Here is a 22,458-nt window from a genome sequence, read left to right as displayed (position 1 = left end):
TCAGAAAGTATATATAGCACTCAGGATGAAATAATGAAACATTGTTTTTTGGCTGATGAGAAATCCTCCAACAACACATGTACTTTGGGGGGGAAAAAACTCTTCTCCCAGAACCTAGCCATTTCCTTCCCAGGCGCAATAGTGGTGCAGTCTGTCTTGAGGCAGTATGAAGAATGATTTTTTCTCTTAAGCGTTGTGAAGAAGAAAAAACACTAAAATATAAAGTATCCCCCTGTAACTATGGCACAGAAAGAATGAAAGAAACAAAGGAAAAGCCAACTATTCAACACCATTTCCCCCACAGAAAAAAGATGAGAAATAACACTGAAATGTCATTTCATTGTTATAAGACTTCAGGGATTATTTTTGCTGAAACTTTGTTTACCCACAATAGTTGACAATGCTTCAAGGGGTCTTTTCCTTAATGGAAGTAGTTTCTTCACATGTGTGAGAATGCACACTCAAATGTCTCAGCCACTTGGAAGCTTTGGAGTACATTGTGTTAGTATTTTTGCAAGACATTCATTGACTAAAGAGTTAGATAAGAGCTTGAAGAGAATGGAATGTTGAGGCGTGTTCATACTTCCTTTCAAGAATCTTAAGAGAGATTTATCCCTGGCTTTATGTATTGACCACAATTATAGTTGGGCTTCTGACTTTGACTTTTATCTCTCTCAAACTATCTGTGAAATAATTGGAAGTGATTTTTAAGGCCCTTAAGATCTTTCTGTGACTGGACTAATCTCTGAAAACTGAACGGCATACCAATCAAAGGTGATTTAAGCTAAATGGATTTTGTTGAAAGATGTTGAGCAAGGCTGGGGGTGAAAAGAAGACAGGTTCAAAGATGGAGGCTGTCTTTCCAGCTGCGTCTCCAAATAAAAAAGACAGGCTTAAAAAGCAAAACTGCTTTTTGTTATAAATGGCTTGGTATCACCCATGAGGTATGTTAAAAACGTAGAAAACCGTTAATTGAATAGAACTTCCTTAACCTAATAGAAAGTATCTGCCCAAAATCTTGAAAGAAAAAAAAAAAAGTCATATTTAAGTGTGAAGCATTAGAAGCAATGCCTTTTAAAGCCATGAGCAAGGTGAAGACAGCCAATCTTCAAAACTATACTAGAGATCAGAGCCAGTACACTGAGACAAAAAAATTAGAAGTTTTGTAGAAGAAAAAAAACTGTTGCAGGTGATAAGATTAAGTAAAAAAATTCAAGAGACTCTATGGACAAGCTCTTAAGGCAGCTCAGTAACTTTCGTATAAGAGATCCAAACTAAAGAAAAGTTACTTACTGGTTGAAAGAACATAGTTAAAATGGCCATATAGCCCATAGCAATACACAGATTTAATGCAATCCCCATCAAAATCCCAATGGCATTTTTTTTTCAAGAAATAGAACAAAAATCATCAGATTTGTATGGAATCACAAAAAGACTCCCAATAGCCAAAGCAATCCTAAAGAAAAAAAAGTGATAGATATTAGGAAAGAGATTCAACAGAACTTAGTAATGGGCACCATGAAATGTTCTCTGGGGCACTGATGGCACCACAAAGATGTTCCACATTGGGGTGAGAAAGCTGGCCTTTATCCCCTGTCTCACTGGGTCACTGGCTGGTGACTAGCTCAGGCATCTCTGAGTGAGGTGGCTTCTGTTAGCCAAGGGTAGTTTCCTGGAGATGAATGTAGCTGTGAACACTGAGCGGCCAGTACTCCTACTGTTTCCCCGAAAATAAGACCTAGATGGACAGTCAGCTCTAATGCGTCTTTTGGAGCAAAAATTAATATAAGACCCGGTCTTATTTTAATGTAATATAAGACTGGGTCTTTATAATAATTACATAATATAATATAATATAATATAATATAATATAATATAATAATATAATATAATATAATACCAGGTCTTATATTAATTTTTGCTCCAAAAGATGCATTAGGGTTGATTGTCCGGCTAAGTCTTATTTTCGGGAAAACACGGGTAGCAACTTGTGAATGGGTGCATCAACCTGGGTAGGTACTGGCAGCTTTTGCTGCAATATTTAACATTAAAGTGCAACACTTTAAATTTCTCTATGTGAGATATGTTCTGAAGTGATGAAGATGGTCCAGTTAGCAATGTCTGGAGACCTTTTTGTTTGTTACAACTATGAATGGGTGCTACTGGTGTCTAGTGGGTAGAGGCCAGGGATGCTGTTAAACATCCTATAATACACAGAACAGCCCCTAACAACAAAAAATTATCCAACCAAAAATGTCAATAGTACTAAAGCCAAGAAACCTTCACCTACAAGAACATATCTAAAACCCTCCACCATGGCACAGAGGTCTTACAATGACCTTTATGTATCCTGGAGACTAATCCATTGACATTACATGGGTCACAAATATCTTCTTTCTTCATTGTTTCTAGAATCCTCTTTTGTATCTAAATTCTTAATTTTGATGAGTTTCTCTTTTCTTTAAAGTTTGTTCTGTATTTCCTTCAAGAAACCCTTCTCTACATTGAGGTTCAAGATACTCTGTTTCCTTCTAAACATCCCACAAGTATTTCACATTTCTGTCTTCAAGACATCTGAAATTTATCTACTGAAATTCAGAGATGTAATTTGGTTTTCATCAGGATAACCCATAGTTTAAACAGCATTTATTGAATAGTTCTTTATATATTTTGGATATCAGCCCTTTATTGGAGGTATTGTTTGCAAACATCTTCTCCCATTCAGTTGGTTGTGTCTTTGTTCTGCTAATGGTTCCTTTTGTTATGCAGCGGCTTTTTTTTTTTTTAGTTTGATATAGTCCTATTCATTTCTTTTTGCTTTTACTTCCCTTGTCTTTGAGGTAAAATTCATAAAATCCTCTGAACCCAAGGTCCGTAAGTTTAGTACCTATGCTGTCTTCTATGTAATTTATTGTTTCAGGTCTCATATTTAGGTGTTTGATCCATTTAGAGTTAATTTTTGTATATGGTGACAACAGTCTAATTTCATTCTTTTGCACTTGGCTTTCCAATTTTCCCAGCACCATTCATTCAAGAGGCTTTCTTTTCTCCATTGTATTTTTTGGGCTCCTTTGTCGAAAATTATCTGCCCACATACAAGTGGGTTTATTTCTGAGTTCTCAATTCCATTCTCTTGGTCTGTATGTCTGTTTTTCTGCCGATACCATGCTGTTTTGATTATTATCGTTTCATAGTATAAATTGAAATCAGGGAGTATGATATCTCTGGCCTTGTGTTTATTTTTTAAGGGCTAGATTAAGAAGATTCAGTTTATTTTACAGTCTGGGATGGCAGTTTTCCACCAGGGAAAAATTAAATTCAAGACAAAGAGTAAACAATAGATGCCACTAGAAAAAGTTTTCTTAATTGGGCTTCCAAGAGCCTAATAAAAGCAAAATCTGCTAGATGCTACACTTCCAAGCTACCACTCTGCATTTCAGTGCACAGTATGCCAAGCTTTCTGATGGCCTGTTTCGCAAATGGTTATTGGACCTTGTCTTGAGGCTTTGGAACCTGTTGCCCAAACTACTAGATGATAATAAAACATTAAATTCAAATGCCCCATTTTAATTCCTAGCTATTTAGTGAAAACGATTTCCTACTCTATACCTATATATTTCACTTCATGAATAGAATAAGTAATCCATTCTGCCTTTGCATCTAATGAGATTTTTGAATGAGAACACTTTTTTTCTTTCTTTTTTCCTGAAGGTGTGAATGTGAAAGCCCAAACTGATAGATCCAGCGATCAGTGCTTTCCTTTTGACAACCACAGAGAGTATGTCCTGGATTTTTTTTTTTTTTTTTTTTTTTGCACAGCAAATATTGAGTATATTTAATGTGCTTGGGGATGGTGATACAAAGACTTAGTAGCCTGTGTCCGTGCTGAAATATCTCATACTCTAATGCAAGATACACATGTAAACTGGCAAGTGCAACCTAGGATACAGAGAAGTAGAGTGTTGTTTTGGAAGAAGACTCTCCAGACTTCTTCTATCCTACCCCTCCACAAGACAGTTGGTTGTGCCTCTTCTCTACTCCCATAGCCTATGATACTTTGTCTCTCTGGAGTCCCATTTTTCTCCTAAGCTCTGAAGGGTCGGGAAGAATTAGTAAGGGGAAATTAGTAGGAGAACCAATATGACTGAGAGAGACCTCTTGCCTGGAGAACAAGCTTCAGGGCAAAGGTGTCTAATGTGGGGGCAGAGGCCCTTTAGCCTCTTGCTTAAGTGTGCAGGGGCATGAGCTAACTCTCTTTGCCTGGGAATTTTAGCAAGGGGTTTGTCACATATAGTTAGTCAGGTATTTTCAGAATCTGGAGAAGATATGCATCTATGGCTCATCCACTAAGAATTAGAATTAGAATGTGTTTAAGTTCATTCTAAAGAACTCACCCCAAAAGTAGCCCAAAATCAAGAGCATAAACTAAAACCTCTTTTTATGACTTTCTAACAAATTATTATTTTTGATAAGTCTTTATGCTTGATCCACAAGCCAAGTATAGATTTTTCTTTTTTTAATTATAGCTGCAGAATTCAGAGAAATACTCATATACTCTGTGTAAAACTTTTCTCCCTTCTCCGCAATACCCCCAGGCAGGGTGTGGATTTGTCATAGTAACTTTCAGAGGAAGAGTAGACAATTGATGTTAAATAATGTGGTTTAAACCCCCAGGAAGAAGGAAGACCTTTCCTGTTGTTCCTCCAGAGAGTAGGAATTAATGGTTGCCCTTTCACCTTATAGTGCTGTGATAAAATGACTAACCACATACCAGCTCATTTGTCCCTATCAATGTGAAATGTTTGCACTTATTTGGTCCATTTCCAGACTTCAGACTTTGAACAGATTTCTCTTGGCTAATTCTCATGCCTATAAAACTGTTTTTGTTTGTGCAGCTTTAAAATAAGATTTAATCTCTGATAGAACAACCCGCCTCTCTAAGTCTCTCAGTCTTGATTATCATATGTTTGTTCTTGAAGATGAACTCTAAATTTATTTAATGTTAAAATATGTACTCTTAGAGTACTTTTTATACTATGGAGTTTACCATTCAGGGATATAGCATATACTCTACTTGAATCTCTTGTTGGTTTAAAAAGCTTTCTGAAAAAAACTGTTCTATTTTTGATTTTCAATCTGACAGTCAATTTTTAAAGAAATTCTTGCTATTTTTCCTATGCCAGTAAGTTAGCATTGTTGAGTATGAAAACTCCCTACTTCACTTTCTGAAGAAAAGGACAGATGGTTACATTGTAAAAGATTTGAATCTCCTGGGATTCTTGGAGGAAGAATAATATTTCTGAAATAGGAGGCAGGAAACTTTTATAAAAATTAAAAATGCCCCAGAAGATCTTGCTCTTTCAAAGGAAGCAGAAGTCCTTTTATGAAATAAAAAGAAACCGGTCTTTATTCTTGCTAGGAATACAATGACAGTTTCCTTCTAGTTTTCTCTGCAGATCTGGTCCTCTTTCATGCCATTGTCTTCATTGTTCCCAGAGTAATCTTTCTAAAATGCAAATATGGACATGTCACTGGCCTACCTGACATCGATACATAGATCCTACCTTTGGGAAAACTTCCAAATTTTTTATCCTGCTATACAAGCTAGAGACAGATTCAGACTTTATGGGACCCGAATATTATGCAATTGGGGATGGGGGTCCTTTTAAATAAAAAGAAATATAAAATTTTGAATTCAAAATCAGCTGCAGGGCCTTCAAAGGGCAACACAAGTGAGGCTTCCTGGAACATAAATTTCACTAATTTCTTGGTGAAGGGAATTGCCTCTACTAAGGGAATTGTTTTATCATTGCAAATGAGATGAGGTTCTTGGGTCAGTAAATAATGACCAAGGTAAAGTATCCTACCAGTTGAAGTTAAAAAGAAAAACCACTTTTTCCCTCTACCCTTCTAGATTGGCTCAGGCCCTGCAAATTAGACTGACAAAAGAGAGATTAACAAGAGAAAAACAAACAGAGTTTATTAACATGTGCAGCAAGATTATATGTGTGGAAAACTCAGTGATAAGTAGTAACTCAAAGGGGTGGTTAGAATTTGGGCTAATACAGCATGGCATCTTAACAAAGAAAAATAAATTTAGAGAGAGTGATAAGACAAAGGAAAAGGGTGTTAGGCTTCCAAAATAAATATATGGGAGAAACTCATGGAAGACAAGTGTTGTTTTGGTAAGGCATGTTATGTGGATTCCTCTCCGTGTTATGCCTGGGCTGATAAGAATCTCTGGTAACTAAGAGCCAATGTTTAATTGTAGGCAAATGTAGGGGAGGGCAGACATATTTGCGGGGAGAGGGGTGTTTGCTATTTCTCAGTTGTCTTCGGCTCAATATAATCCTTATGCTGCCAAAGTGGCATATTTTGGTGTGTTGTAGTCTGACCCCCTATACCTCGAGATCTCTGACTAAAACGCAAAAATCAATTGGCTACCTTATGGCCAGGATGGTTCTTCCTAACATGAGACAGATATGCTGAGCCTTTTTTGTAGTCACTACAATAAAGAGAATATTAAGCCCACAGTTGTCAGACTAGGTTGGTTTCAAATAGGTTCCAGTTTGACGCTTAAATTACTGAATTAAAGAAAGTTAGTTAAATTACTTCCCTGTGATTTGAGATTGCAACTCTACCTGGTAGTAACTAACTTCTTTCACTAAACTTTCACTACCTGGTTGAATTATTTAACAGTCTTCCTGTCTGGCTGAAACCGCAGTGGTTCTGGTTTCTCCTCAGTTGAGACTGGAGAGGGTGGGATGGTGAGAACTGCTACATATACGCTCTTATTTTTTCCATATAACCATCTTCTTCTCACTCTGTAAATTCAGTTCCTCCCTTTTGTTTCCTCTAGACCCTCTTTTTAAAGATGGTACTGACTTCCTTATTATTTAGGTGATTTTTCTCCAGAGGCCAAAATGGGATTAGACATGCAAGAATTTTATTAGGCTATATGCCTAGGATGGAAAATGGGAAGGCAGCTGGCAAAGGCTGGGTCAGCAATCAGAGCTTGGTGCAAAACTGACCCCAAGGGAAGAATAAAGAGAAGGAAGAGTTCATGCCACACTGCTGTGCAGTCTAAGCGTCCCACTCAAAGCTGGCAGCTTTCTGTATCACCCAGTATGTGGGTGGGATGAATATTCCCAGGTTTGTAATACGCGGCCTCCAGATGCCGAAGAGGCTTTCCAAGTGCTTTGCTTTCCTTCTATGTATAGGGAATGCAAGATACAGTAATTTGTCTTTTACTTTGGAACATGTCCCAGGACGCTCTGATCAGTGAGTTCTCAAAACTTGGCTGAAGGGACTGGCACCAGAATTTTTGATCTCTCAACCTCTAGAGTAGCATGCATCTTACTGAGGCCTCCAGCACAGAAACCACCTCTTGCTTCTGCTCAGTCACCATTATGACATGGATGTAATGGATGATGTCGTGTTCTGTGGGATGTCCTGAAGGTGTAGATCTCTTTGGACTATGACAGAAGGCAGAAGCATTAACACAGCCCTGAGGAAAAAATGTAAATGGATATTGTTGTCCATCCAGGTGAATGCAAACTGTTTTTGATCTTTCCTGATTGAATAAAATGGTTGAATAAAATATGTTCACTGGATTAATGGCTGTATATTGTGTACCTGACACTATATTAATTTGCTCTATCCACCATATCCTGCCTCGTATAGTCTAAAATCTATGATACATCTTGGCTGACATTTTAATAGTCTATTCTTCAGGATCTTCCTGGCTTTTCAAAGAGCCAGAGTATCAAATTAAATGGGGGATACGGTAGGAGCCACCATTGCTGCCTCCTTCAGGTACTTAATGCTGGTACTCATCTTTGTCACACCCCTCCATGGGTTATGATACTGTTTTTGAGTTACTCTCTTGGTGGGGACAGTTTCAGAGATTCCCATTCGACTGTTCCCATTATAATACCTCTTACTCCAGAGGCCAGGGACATAATGCGGGGATGGCTCCACCTGCCAAGTGTATCCGTTTGAATCACGCACACAGATGCTGTATTGTCATGACATATACTTGCCATGGTGGCAGAGTCCTTCCTCCTAGGGCCCCAACCCCTTCTTTAGTTAGTTGGTTACAGATGTGGAAATATGTTCTGGTCTGGGAACTAAGCAAATGATTGTGACTGTTGTTCAACCACTCTCAGCAGCTTGCTCCTCCATTCTTGTCTTTCTTTGGTTGCAAGGCGAAGCAGCACCCTTGTTAGCTGTCCATCTGTTTTGCCCCTAGAGACACCATTGTCTATTAACCATCTGTGACTATGGTTAATCTGTGAGTCAAGCAGCCTTAGCTGCCCTATGGCCTTGCCAGTCATTATGGTAAGTACAGCCTCCTGGCTTCTGACAGACAAGAGCTGCCATCTGGCCTCTATGACTCCAAGGCCCCATCATCTCCATGGGTATTAACCAACCTAGCTCTGTGACTGCTTCTAGTATCAACACCCCTGGCCCGTAGAGGAAAGCAATCACAGGATTTCTTAGTGGCGCTGGTGCCCTGCTCTCCAGTGCATTCCCTATAGCCTTGAGGAACAGTGCTTTCCAGGCCCTTCTGTGGCATGTCATCTGGTGGGGCTTCTGGCCGTGTGTTATACCGTGTTTCCCCGAAAATAAGACCTAGCCGGACAATCAGCTCTAATGCGTCTTTTGGAGCAAAAATTAATATAAGACCCAGCCTTATATTATATTATATTAGACCCAGTCTTATATAAGACCCAGTATTACATTATATTATATATTATGTTATATTATATTATACCCAGTCTTATATATTATATAAGACCCGGTCTTATAGTAAAATAAGACTGAATCTTATATTAATTTTTGCTCCAAAAGACGCATTAGAGCTGATTGTCCGGCTAGGTCTCATTTTTGGGGAAACAGAGTATGTCCATACCACATCCCACTTCCCTCAGCTATTTAATTACTTCCTCAACCTTCTGCGAGGGCAATTTGGATATTTCTGCCTGACTGAGAGTTAGCCAGGCTTCTAAGAGCTACACTAGCTGTGAGTTTACCTATCCTCTGTGGTCCTTGCTTAGGGTGTTAAATCCTGGGGCTCCATAAAGTGTCCCCAAGTCAATGAATTCTGGCTTATTCAGTTGTACATTCTGTCCCCATTGATCAAGCACTACTGGAAATGGCATTTCCTGACTCCTGCTGGTATATGTCAGCTCATTTGTATAATTCTTTGTGTATAGTCCCTTTCCTCCTTTTTGAGGCTCAGCACATCTCCAGCTGGGATAAACTGGGATTTAACCCTACTTATTGTCCTGGCAGTCAGGAGAGGTAGGAGGGGGGAAGCCTGTGTGGCTATCATGTGGTGACCTTGTCAAGGTGAAACTTCTGTTGTGCTGGGAGATGGTACAGAAATGCTACTTCTTATGGGGAGAGATATGCTACTTCTGTGATCCTAGAGGGTCTGGAAGGTTATGATACCCTGAGGACATCCAGTCAGATGTCCCTATCCTGTTTTGGGGTCCAGGTTTTCCCCACCCACCAGGTCCGCACAAGTGACCTTCCATGGCTGAGAATTATTAAAATGTCTCTGGAGCTCTGGGACTTTGACAATCAAGTCATCTGCCTGCTGCTCAACTGTGTCTGGCCTCCTAGCTGATGGGCCTCTTTGTAAGCTACCACCTAGGCTCTCTGGTCTCATATTTAGCTTCTAATTGCTTGTTTCCAGCCCTCATCTCCCGTTACCCCTCTGCAGGGTGTTAATACAACTTCGCAGTAACCAGCCAACTCCCCTACCTTTGTAAGCATTGTTCCCCCCATAGTTTTGAAATGCTAGCATTCACCTCCACTGGAATGTTTTCCAGAAAGCACACCATTCACCAAGGCCACCAAGAACACACAGGTGGGAGGTTACTGAAATCTAATAATTTAGTTACTACCTTTTGCCAGAAACTTTGTGTGCTCCACCTACCAAGCAGGACAGTGCCCTCTGTCTGCCTGGTAGTGGGTGAGCCTGTACCAACCCCCCATCTTGCTGCCTGTGTTTTGGACCACTCCTGATACCACTGGTGTTTGTTTGGGTCCTATTGTAATAAGAAACCAAGACTGGGTTCCATATAAAAGGATTTTATTAGAGAAGATGCCTGTGTGAGAAAAAATGATGAGGTAGATGCAAAAAGCTGGCAGAGCTGACAGATCACGGGCAAGTCTGTCCTGGGTAAGGAAGAGATAGAAGAAAGGTCGAGTGGAAGCATGTCGTTACAATCTAGGGGAGGCTTAGCAAGGCTGCCAAGGAAGTCCTCAAACCAAGACCAACCATCCGAGGAGTCCCATGTCTCCATAGCACTCAGCCACCGCCTCTGCACTAACAGGGCGATGGTTTTTCATATGGCAGCAATGAGGGCCTCTGGTCTATTCCAGTCATTCTCGTGGCCAGCACAGCTTACTTAGTGTTCTAGTTACTATTAACGCATCACAACATGCACCCAAGCTTAGCAACTAGACACCATTCTATTACATTTGTGTTGTTAAAGAAAAAACAAATTAGAGACCACAGTTTGTATACACCCCAGACCAAACACTCATAGTCCTGTAACCAAAATTCAAACTGTCCTGATTTCCCTGAAATGCTGTTTATGATGTTAAACCAAACTTAAGCTTTCTTCATGTCACTGTGGCCTTACGGCCTCCTAGCCAACAGCTATAAATAAGTAAGCTTGTATAGTGTTACTACCCTAAAAGAATGCAAGTTTCTAGTAACCAATCACAATAGATGACAATGTACTTTCTCATTCAGGCTTTGTAAACTAAGCTCTTACTGCTGAGACCTGAGCTTCATACTGATTTTGGTTTTGAAATCACCCTGTTTGCAACAGTTTGTTTCTTGCTCAATAAAATATATCAAGTAAAGCTCGCTGAATTTTCTTTGGACAGTAGATTCCATGGGTCAAGAACTCAAATAGAGCATACAAGTATCAAGCATGGCTCGTCTTTGCTCTGTTGTGCTTAGGGCCTCAGCTAGGAAGACGAAGGCTGGATTGGGGCTGGACTCCTCTGAAGGGTTATTTATTCCTAAGAGGCACCTGGGCTGTGATGGGGTAAGGGTTAGGGCTTCCTACAGTGCCTGCACATGGCCTCTCCGTGTGGCCTGGCTTCCTCACAACATGACTGTCTCAAGGTAGTCAGACTTCTCATGGGGTGGAATTGGGCTCCAAGTGTAAGAGTTCTAGTGAACAAGGAACACCTTTTATGATCCAGCCACTACTGTACGGTATTGGTCAAAGCAGTCACAAGCCAGCCCAGTTTCATGGGGCGGGGGCAGCCCTCCACACATTTTGATGGGATGAGTGACATAATTTTGTATCCTTTTTTTTTTTTAAACCACCACAACAGGTTTCTGTAAGGAAGGCTGTAGAAAACCTGCAGTTTTTTATGTAGTTGCCACTGCAGGCTTCCATCATAACACTCTTCAAATTTAATTGTAATTGCCTGTTTACTTCTGTTTCAGTCTTCCTCGTGCCCTGCATATGGCACCCAGGTGCTTAACAGGCATTCAATGAACTGTTCCTTCCTGAAATCTGCTTTGGGAGCAAAACTAACATATACAATAGTGTACAATGTAGGCCAATAAAATTACAAGTTCATGTGGTTCAAGTTGTACCATAAAAGTTATGTTTTCTTTGATCCTTCATCTGAATTAAATCCAAGTTGATGAAAACCAGGAATTATCCAAATAGCAAACTATAGAGAGCTATTTCAGGAGTCTTTCTGTTTCTGAGGTGGTTGATAAGTATTTCAACTACAGTCTGACATATAATTCTGAAATAATGAAATCCTAACTTGCCTCCTGAAATGGCCTTTTGAAACTGGGAATTTGGGAGATGAGTTCTTATCCAAAGGCAATTAAATAACCTTAATAAGTAATTAATGACTTCTTAAGTGTGTCTTCAGTCTATTCAAGGGCCATGTGTTTACCACTATAAGAAAACTATAAGAGAACTGGGGAGAATGACAGCATTTTGTCCTGAAGGACATTCAGAACAATTCTTTAACCTTTCCCTACTCATATATCCTTTTAAAAATGTTACCAAAAAATAAATGAAAACTATTAATATTAGATAATAAAATGAATCAAAGTATTTAAACTCTATCCGCACAATGGTTAAAATGTACAACAGCAGAAAAGGCAGGAGGGAAATGAACGAGACCAAACTGAAATACAGCTATGGCTGTGTGTCAAATTACCCTTGAGTTTGTTAATCTCTATGTGATTTTATATATGAAGAGCCAGCTATTCTATGATATTGTTTGGAGAACTCAGAGGTGTCAGAGTGAAGGCAGTTTTTCCAGACTAAAATGAATTGGGAAGATAAGAAAATCTACCATTTAAAATAAATTGGCTCAGGGACTAAGTAAAACTCAGTATAAAGCTATATTACGAATGAAATCCTTATTGGAAACTTAGCTTTGACCTATCAGTAAATATAAAATTCCTATTTCAGTGTGGTGCAGCAATTAGATATCATTTATTTATAATTTTGATTTTGCCTGTGAAAATTTGCATAGCTTGATAACTTAAGAAATTTACAGAATTTTAAGGAGAAAACAAAAATCCATTGAAATTAGAAAAACAGTTTTTTTTAACAACCCATGCTTTTCATCATTGATCTGATAAAAGAGTAGGTTTACTTTGAATTCCATAGAATCTGATTATTGGACTTGGGTTTCTTTCTTGAAGATTGGTGGGATTACACCTTTATCTTTCTTGTATCCTCCTTGGTTTTTGTAGTCAGACAGGTGAGTATGATGTGGAGATGAGTGATAGCTCTTGAACTTCATTTTAGCATAAACTCTACTGAGTTGAAAGCTAAAAATAATAGTGAAAACTATAGAATGAGTCCAGAAAGATATGGTTGGGTAGGTATATCCTGATTAGAAACCAATTCTAGGAGTTAAGAAAAGAGGGCAAGTGAGGCACCTATATTGGACATCAATTAAGGCTACAAAACTAAAGAGAAGATTCTTTAGTTTGAGAAATTAATTGAACTTACTGGAGTCTTAAGAGAACATAATTATTCCATATACATCAATAATATACGTATTTTGTGATACTTACTTGTCATTGGTAGTTTCCACCTATAAAATCAAGGTAATTAACTGAGGATTAATCCTTTTAGATACCAAAACTAACATTTGATGGGAATCTTTTAAAATGTGTGATGTATGTGATCCTGATATACTAAAAACTAGTTCACTGAACAGCAGTTAGCAGTTATGCAGCTGCTCTGAAGATGCTGTCCCCCACCAACAAGGATGTTTGACTTACTGCAATTTGATGGAGTTTGTACACCTATTTGTTTGAAATCTCCACAGTTGAACCTGAAATGCAGAAAGTAGTTATGTCATCCTCCCAGGGAAGTTACTGCTTCTATTTTGCATCAGGTTGCTACAGATAAAAATTCAGAACTACCTTCTTTCTTTATCATGAAATACTGCTTCTCTGATTAACTACACTACCCTATGACATTTTGCAATGTGAATTTTCCTTCCTTAGTTATTACTTCACTCTATCCATCTTGGGCTTCAACTTCCTATTAATACTGTTCAACCTCACAGTAAAGATTTTTCTCCTTTATGAAGAAATAAAACCAAAATTAAGCAGTTTTGCATCCTTTCACTAGATGATATATATATATATATATTTTTTACTCATATTCTTCAGGCTCTGAGGTCTATCCAGTCTTTATTGCTTTCTTCTTTTGCAAATCTAATTTCGACTTCTTGATGCAATCGTTACTGTTTTGGGTTATATGCCTGTCCCCTGAAACTATAATATGAGTTGTTGAATTTATGTACATCCTTCCCTTTTCTTTCCTCTCTTATCTCCCAAATGATTCAGAGTTTAGTTTGAGCCTCCCATCAGGCCTGAACTGTTATTCACAATAACTGTCTGGCATTTGAATGCTTCTAAATGCTTTGAAATAAACCTTTCTAATAATATCTGGCATGCCGTTCACCATGTGCTTGATGCCCTTTTCTTTGGTTGTAATAGATTCTGAGGTGTTTTCACTTTCTCCCAAAGTTTCTATTACTTTTACTTTGAAAAGCTTTAATTTATGTTGGTTAGAGTGAAATTAATTCAAGGGAAGCAAATACTTTCTTCCAGAAAAGCCCCTTCTTAAATATCCTGCTTTATCCTTTCAGAAGGATTTGTCAGGCAAATCAAGAATTTTAGAGTATATTTTTCTCAATACCCACTCTATAGGAGGCATTCCTATACCAATAGTATAGGACCTCAAAATTTTATGTAAATAGAATTTTTCTATTAGTTTCTACAATAGGGAAAAAAAGGAATCAACTAACATGTCTAGTGGTACATAGTTAATATTCCGTTGTATATATGGGCTCTAATTTGGGCAACATAAAAAAAATCATGTTTTTAGATATTTAATGACATGGAAAAATACTCATGCAATCAAAAAGTAGGTTTGCAAAATTGCATATAAACAGCACAATATCAGTATTCTAAAAATATATGCATATAAAAATAAGATTAACCATCATATTAACAAAAAAATATTTTGTAATGATTTCATTATCTGTTCTGTTTTTAATTTTCCAAAGTCTCTGTAATGCTATACTACTGTAAAAATAAGGAAAAGTTATTGGACCATTTTTTATCATACATGTATGCTTGTTAATGGATGCCTGCCTTGTTGGGGTTTTCTATCACTTTCACATCTTGTTTTAGAATCTGTTTAATAATCACTTATCAAGTGCAATACAGGGACAGAGGAAAGAGTTGTTTGATTAAGAAAGTTCTGATTTCTTTCTCCTTTATGATAGCTAGCATTTGAGTACTTACTGTGTGCTAGGCACAGTGCCAGGGGTGGGATGTACACAGTGTTTTATGTATCTAATTTAGGCACTACCTCACTTAAGCCTCACGAGAGATCTGGTGTTTTATATACGAGGACACTGAAGCTCCAACTGTCCAAGGTCACACAAGTGATAATCGGCGCGCTATATTTGACTAAAACTAATAATCTTTCCATTATAAAGTAAACATTACCAGGCTTCCACATAATCTTTCCACAGTACTTGGATAATATAGCAGCCCCTAACAGAATTATTTATATATACAATAAAACTTCTCCATTACCCAGCTCCTCAGTTAGATGATTTTATTAAATTAAACTTTTTATTTTGAGATAATTGTGGATTCGCATGCAATTGTAAGAAATGATACAGAGAGGTCCTATGTACCCTTTACGTAGTATACCCCAATGGTAACATCTTGTAAAACTATGGGACAGTATCACCATCAGGATATTGACATTGATACAGTCAAGAAACATCACACAAGGATCCCTCATGTTGACCTTCTGTGGTCACACCCATCTTCCTCTCTACCCACTGAACCCCTGACAGCCACTGAACTGTTCTCTGTGTAAGCTGTCATTTCAAGAATACTATATAAATAGAATCAAACAGTATATAACCTTTTGGGATTGGCTTTGTACACTCAGCACAGTTCTCTGGAGAGTCATCCATGTCGTTGTATGGATGAATAGTTCCTTTTTATTGCTGAGTAGTATTCTATGGAATACATATACCACAGGTTGTTTAACCATTTACCTTTTGAAACATATCTGGTTGTTTCCATTTTTTGACAATTACATATAAAGCTGCTGTAAACATTACTGTTCATGTTTTTTAAATTAAATTTTTTTTTCAATTACAGTTGACATTTAATATTATATTAGTTTCAGGTGGACAGCATAGTGGTTAGACGATTACATAACTTACGAAGTGATCACTCCAATAAGTCTTGTAGCCACTTGACATTATACATAGTTATTGCAATATTATTGACTATCTTCCCTATGCTGTACTTTACATCTCTGTGACTATTTTGTAACTGCCAATTTGTGCTTCTTAATCCCTTTACCTTTTTCACTGTGCCCCTCAACCCACTCCCATCTGGCAACCATCAGTTTGTTCTCTGTATCTATGAGTTTGTTTCTGTTTTGTTTGTTTATTTTGGTTTTTAGATTCCATATATAAGTGAAATCACATGTCATTTGTCTTTTTCTGACTTATTTCACTTCGCATAATACCCTCTAGGTCCATCCATGTTGTAAATGGTAAGATTTCATTCTTTTTTACATTGAGTAATATTCCATTGTATATAAGTACGACCTCTTCTTTATCCATTTGTCTTTTGATGGGAACATTTGCTCAATTTACATTTAAAGTAATTATTGACAAGTATGTCATTATTGCTATTTTATTAGTTATTTTTCTGATTGTTTTTGTACTTCTCTGTTCCTTTCTTACTCTCTTGCTCTCTTCTCTTATATGTTGATGGCTGTCTGTAGTGTTGTGTTTAGATTCCTTTCTCTTTATTTCTTGTATAGCTCTTGCAGATTTTTGATTTGTGGTTACCATGTGCTTCATATATACCAAGCTGTGTTTATAGCAGTCTATTTTGAGTTGATGGTCGCTAAAATTCAAACATATTCTAAAATCACTACCATTTTTACTCACCTCCTCCACATTTATGCTTTTGTCATTTTTTACTTCTTTTGTGTATGTGTTTGAGTGTATCCCTTAATTTACTGTTGTAATTACACATTACCTTCTTACTTTTGCCTTTTAACCTTTGTACTATTTATAGTGTTGGTTAATCCACAGCTTTTATTATGTGTTTGCCTTTGCAGTGAGAATTTTTTCTTTTTATTTTCCTCCTCCTCCTCCTCTTCTTCTTCTTCCTCCTTTAACATTTTTGGTAATACTGGTTCAGTGGTGAGGGACTCTTTCAGCTTCATCTTGTCTGGGAACTACTGTTCAGGGTTTTGTGCAAACCTAAGTTTTCATTCTCTGGGATAAATGTGCAGGCATGCAATTGCTGAGTCATGTGGTAGTTGCATGTTTAGTTTTTAAAGAAACTGCCAAACTAGTATTTTCCAAACTGGCTCTACCATTTCATGTCCCATTAGCAAATTATGAGTGACTCATTCCTCCACATGTTCACCAGTGTTTGGTGTTCTCCTTATTTTTTTTTACATTTTCGTTGTCATTATTTTTAAATTTTATTTATTTTATTTAAAATTTTCTTTATATTTTATTGTGATAGCTGGTAATGCTTATCTCATTGTAGTTTTAATTTGGCTTTCCCTAATGTCTAATCATGTTGAACATCTTTTCATGTACTTATTTGCTATCTATATAAACTCTTGGATGCACTGTTTCTTCATGTTTTTTGTCTATTTTCTCATGAATTCTTTGCTTTTTTAAAAGATTTTATTGGGGAAGGGAAACAGGACTTTTTTTTTTTTTATTGAGGAACAATGTGTACTTCCAGGACTTTTTTCCAAGTCAAGTTGTTGTCCTTTCAGTCTTAGTTGTGGAGGGTGCAGCTCAGCTCCAGGTCCAGTTGCAGTTGCCGTTGCTAGTTGCAGGGGGCACAGCCCACCATCCCTTGCGGGATTCGAGAAATTGAACTGGCAACCTTGTGGTTGAGAGCCCACTGGCCCATGTGGGAATCGAACCAGCAGCCTTCCGAGTTAGGAGCACAGAGCTCCAACTGCCTGAGCCACCGGGCCAGTCCCTTCTTTGCTTTTTTATTGTTGAGCTTTGAAAGTGCTGTATGTATTCTAGATACAACTCCTTTGCCAGAGATGTGACTTACAAATATTTTCTCTCAGTCTGAGCTCGTCTTTTCATTCTCTTAAAAGGATCTTTTGTAACACAGAAGTTTAACATTTTGATGAAGTCAAGTTTATAAATTTTTTCCTTTTATGAATTATACTTTTAGTGTCAAATCTCAGAACTTTTTGCCTAGCCCTAGTTCCTGAAAATTTTCTCTTATATATTTTTCTGAAAGTTTTACAGTTTTACATTTTATATATACATCTAGGCTCGTTTCCTGCTTCAATCCTGAAATCAACCATTCTAAGATATTTCCTGCCTCAGTCCTAGAATCAACCATTTCTCCAAAGAGCCCTGGTTCCTTTTATTGGAGAATGGTATTAGAAACCAAGATCTAGGTACTAGGTGTACTTGTTACTGGAATGTCATTGATTTTAGGTCCTTTCAGATTACAGAGCAAGGAAATATGTGTTACACTAATCCGTGTACTAAAATTTTCATGTACATATCTATAAGTGTTTTTATATGTAATCATCTGTATCTGTATTAAGCTAAACCTGAGTTCATGTTGATGTCTCCAACTCTAATCCATTCACATATGAGTTATTCTAGTATCCTTCCTTTGCTTATATCTGTAAATTCCCAACAGTGAGAACCTGGAATCCATTATCAGGCATCTATTTATTTAATTGTTCAGTTTCAGTATACATTCATAGTAATGTCAGAATTGTTCATCTGTACCCGAGTGGGAAACAACTTTAACTAGAGTACAATTCTTATGCACAGTTTCTCTTGCTTTAGTGTTAGAGACTCTCTACTCATTTCCAGAGTTACTTGAATCAGCACCCTTTTCCCACCCCTCTCTTCAGTGTAGTTGTTTAATAATACATTTGTAGTATGATTATGTTGTTTTGTCACAGTTTGCATTCCATCCTGGAATCCTTGGATCTTCTAAATAATTTTGTTTTTAATTTGCACAGATTAAGGTTTACTCTTTGTGCTATGAAGCTCTATGGGTTTTGACAGATGTTTGACTTTATGTATTCACAATTAGATTATAATACATAATGCGTGCCTTAAAAATATTCCCTGTACTTCACCTATTCCACCTTCCCTCTTCTCCGTCCTCTGTTGCAACCACTGATGTCTCTATGAACTCTATGTCTTTTCCAGAATGCCATGTGATTGGAATCACGTACTGGCTCCTTTCACTTTGTAATATACATTTAAGATTAATCCATGTCCATTCAGCCATCCTTTGTCTTTTGACTAGAACATTTAATCCATTTACATTTAAAATAATTGTTGATAGATATGTAGTTATTGGATAAGAAAACAAGACCCTTACATATACTGCCTATAAGAGACTCACTTCAGATCAAAATATATACACAGACTGAAAGTAAAGGGATGGAAAAAGTTATCTTATGAAAATGGAAATACAAAGAAAAAAGCTGAGGTACTAATACTTATACCAGACAAAATGGACTTTAACACAAAGGCTATCACAAGAGACAAAGAAGGACCCAGTAATTCTACTTCTGGGTATATATCCAAAGAAACTCAAAACACTAATTAAAAAAGACATATGCATCTATATGTTCATTGCAGCTTTATTTACAATAACCAAGATATGGAAGTAACCTAATTGTCCACCAATAGATGAATGGATAAAGAAGTGGTACATATATGCAATGGAACATTACTCAGCAATAAAAAAGAGGTATTGCCATCTGCAACAACATGAATAAACCTAGAGGGTATTGTGCTGAGTGAAATAAGTCAGACATAAAAAGACAAATACCATATGATTTTACTCATATGTGGAATCTAAAAACAATAATAATAAATGAATGAACAAAACAGAAACAAACTCATAGATATGGAGAACATTTTGATAGTAGCCAGATGAGAAGGGAAGTTGGGGGCTAGGTGAAGAGGGAGAATAGATTAAGAAGTACAGTTGATAGTTACAAAATAGTCACAAGGCTTTAAAGTGCAGCATAAGTAATATAGTCAGTAATATTGTAATAACTATGTGTGGTGTCAGATAGGCACTAGATTTATCACTTTGTAAGTTATATAAATGTCTAACCACTAAGGTATGCACCTGAAACTAATATATTAGGTTGTATTATATTGTATGTCAACAGTAATTGAAAAATTAAAAACAAACAAACAAACAAACAAAAAAATATATATATATATATATATATATTTAAAAAAGGATTAATCCATGTCTTTACTTGGTTTGATTGTTTCCTTTTTTTAAAGCTGAATAATATTGCACTGTATGGTTGTACCACAGCTTGTTTATCCATTCACTTATTTAGAGCCATCTTGGTTGTTTTCAGTTTATTTTTTGTTTTTGTTTTTATTTTTTTGTGACTGAATAAAACTGCAATATGCATTCATGTGCAGATTTTTGTGTGGACATACATTTTCAAATCAATCAAGTAAATATCTAGATGTATGCTTGCTGGATTATATGGTAAGACTATGTTTAGCTTTGTAAGAACTTTCAAACTGTCTTCTAAACCTTTTTGCATTCCCATCAGCAATGAATGAGGGTTCCCGTTGCTCTGTATCTTCACCAGCAATTAGTAGTGTCAGTTTAAAAAAAAAAAATTTTATCTATTATAATAGATGTGTAATAGTCAATTATATTTTTATTCTTAAAAAACATTCTGGAAAACAGGGCATTTTGCAATACAGAAGAGTTAATTGAAAGCAGTGATATTGTTCACAGACACCAATAACCACTGGCTCTGCCTCCTCCTCACAAAATGAGGAGTGGCCTTACTGCTAAGCAATTTCCTTCAAGATGCAGGAGAGCCCCTGTTTGTAAACATTCCCTTAAATCCATGGTTCTTAACCCCATCAGACCCAATGAATTTTTGCAACAAATGTTTGCAATGCCTTCTTTTCTATTTAAAAATGAAATTGATCAGCAATATAACCTAACTACATAGTTTTTTTAAAAAATAAATATAATGCCCTGTTACATAAAGGAGAAATTTTTAAACTTTAAAATAGATTATATATTACAGCATCTAAATGTTCAGTCATAAGTACATTAAAAGACAATGAAGTAGCAAGGTATTAGTACCTTCTTCTTGAATAAGTAAGTGAGAAGATCAGAAGCCTTTTCATGCAAGGCATGTAGGCAAATTAAAGCAGTGGTATGGGTGGATACTAGAATACATTCTAGTATTACTCTTGTGTATAAGAGAAATAGAGCTTATTTGTATATATTAAGAGGGAACAACCCCAGTTGAAGCAGGAATAACATGCCAAGATAAAGTACAGACTGTTGTGATTCTTACAAATGAGCTCAGCATTATAAGTATGGTATTAAAATTCCTTATATTACGACATAGGATGTCATAGTGACAAAGTGTCACATCTCCTCCTATTTTGAAATCCCATTACATGTTAGACCATATGTTCAGTCTCAGCTAAAAAGGCCTGTGAGGCTATATTCTCCAATAAGCAATGGGGACTGTAGGAAGGATTGCAAACTATAAAATGAGAGGCTACAGAGAAATTATGTGATGAACCATTAGGGACAATATTGTAGTAAGAGCTGAGAACAGGCAAACTCATTATGCTATTTTCACAATGTAAGTTTTTATCCTTGCACTATAAAAATAATATATGATGGTAAGAATGTGAAATTTTAAAAACATTTTTATAATGAAATGTAGTAAGTTTCCCATATGTTCTGCTAATATAATAATATTTGGCATCAAGTATCTTAAAAGGAGTCCCAAAGCTATTATATAGTTGCAATCTGCCTTGTTGTTTTTGCAGTACTGTAATTGCACTTCTGCACTGAAATCCTGTTTAACTAATATGCACTTCAAAATACTATACAACATTGATAGAAAGTAGAGAGAAAGTGATAGAAAGTAGAGAGAAAGTAAATCATTCACTGGTTTTAAAATAGTCTTTATCTACTTAAGCTTTTCTCTCTATAACATGCTTCTCTTAAATTATGTTGACTTTTTATATGAACATGTAAAATCTTTTCAGTATCTGCTCTACTCAAGTATCATTAATTTATACTCACAGTGGGTCTAGCATCCTGGGATATTAAAAAAAGTTGTTCAAGAAGATACTATTTCAAGAAGATACTTTTTGTTCAAGAAGATACTTTTTGTGTAGGATTGTTTTATGTGTTTTAGAATGTTTAACATCTCTGGACATTAACCATTAAATGACTCAGACTCCATGTGTCTGTCCCCAGTCCTCAGACAAGCAAAAACGCTTCGGTGTTTCCAAGATGTACCCATAGGCTACAGTACTGGCCTTGTTGAAAACCTCAGCTAAGTGGTTTCTGCCCTTTTATGAGGAGTATTATAAATTTCAGCTATTTGAGCCTGGAGAGTGAAGTATGAACAAACAGGTTCTGTAATGATTTCCTGGTGACCGGAGAGGCCATCATGTGTTTCCTGGAATGGGAGTTGTGAAGCTGAGCTGAAATGATGAATGTCAGATATTGCAAATGTGGGTGTGAAATTGCCCTTGAGGAGAACGCCGACTATTAGCAAAGAAGAGAGCTAGGTCAGAAGCTGATTTTGCTCCCAGGTTGTTGTTGTTGTTGTTTATTAGCCCATACAACTGGGTTAGGGAACCAAGAAGGAAAGGAAACTAATATACCAGCATGTACCATGTGCGAAGACCACTATTGATACTTCCAAATCTAATCTTCTTAAAAACTCTGAGGAAGTTGTTCTGTTCTCATTTAATCCTCACTTAATTATAGAGGAAACTGAGTCTGAGAAATTATGTAACTTTCCCTACCTCTGTTTAAAAATAGAATCTGCC

This window comes from Rhinolophus sinicus, chromosome 17, assembly GCF_057876585.1.
Source record: "Rhinolophus sinicus isolate RSI-liver-muscle chromosome 17, RSI-T2T, whole genome shotgun sequence".
NCBI lineage: Eukaryota > Metazoa > Chordata > Mammalia > Chiroptera > Rhinolophidae > Rhinolophus > Rhinolophus sinicus.
Note: the sequence above shows the minus strand (reverse complement) of the source record.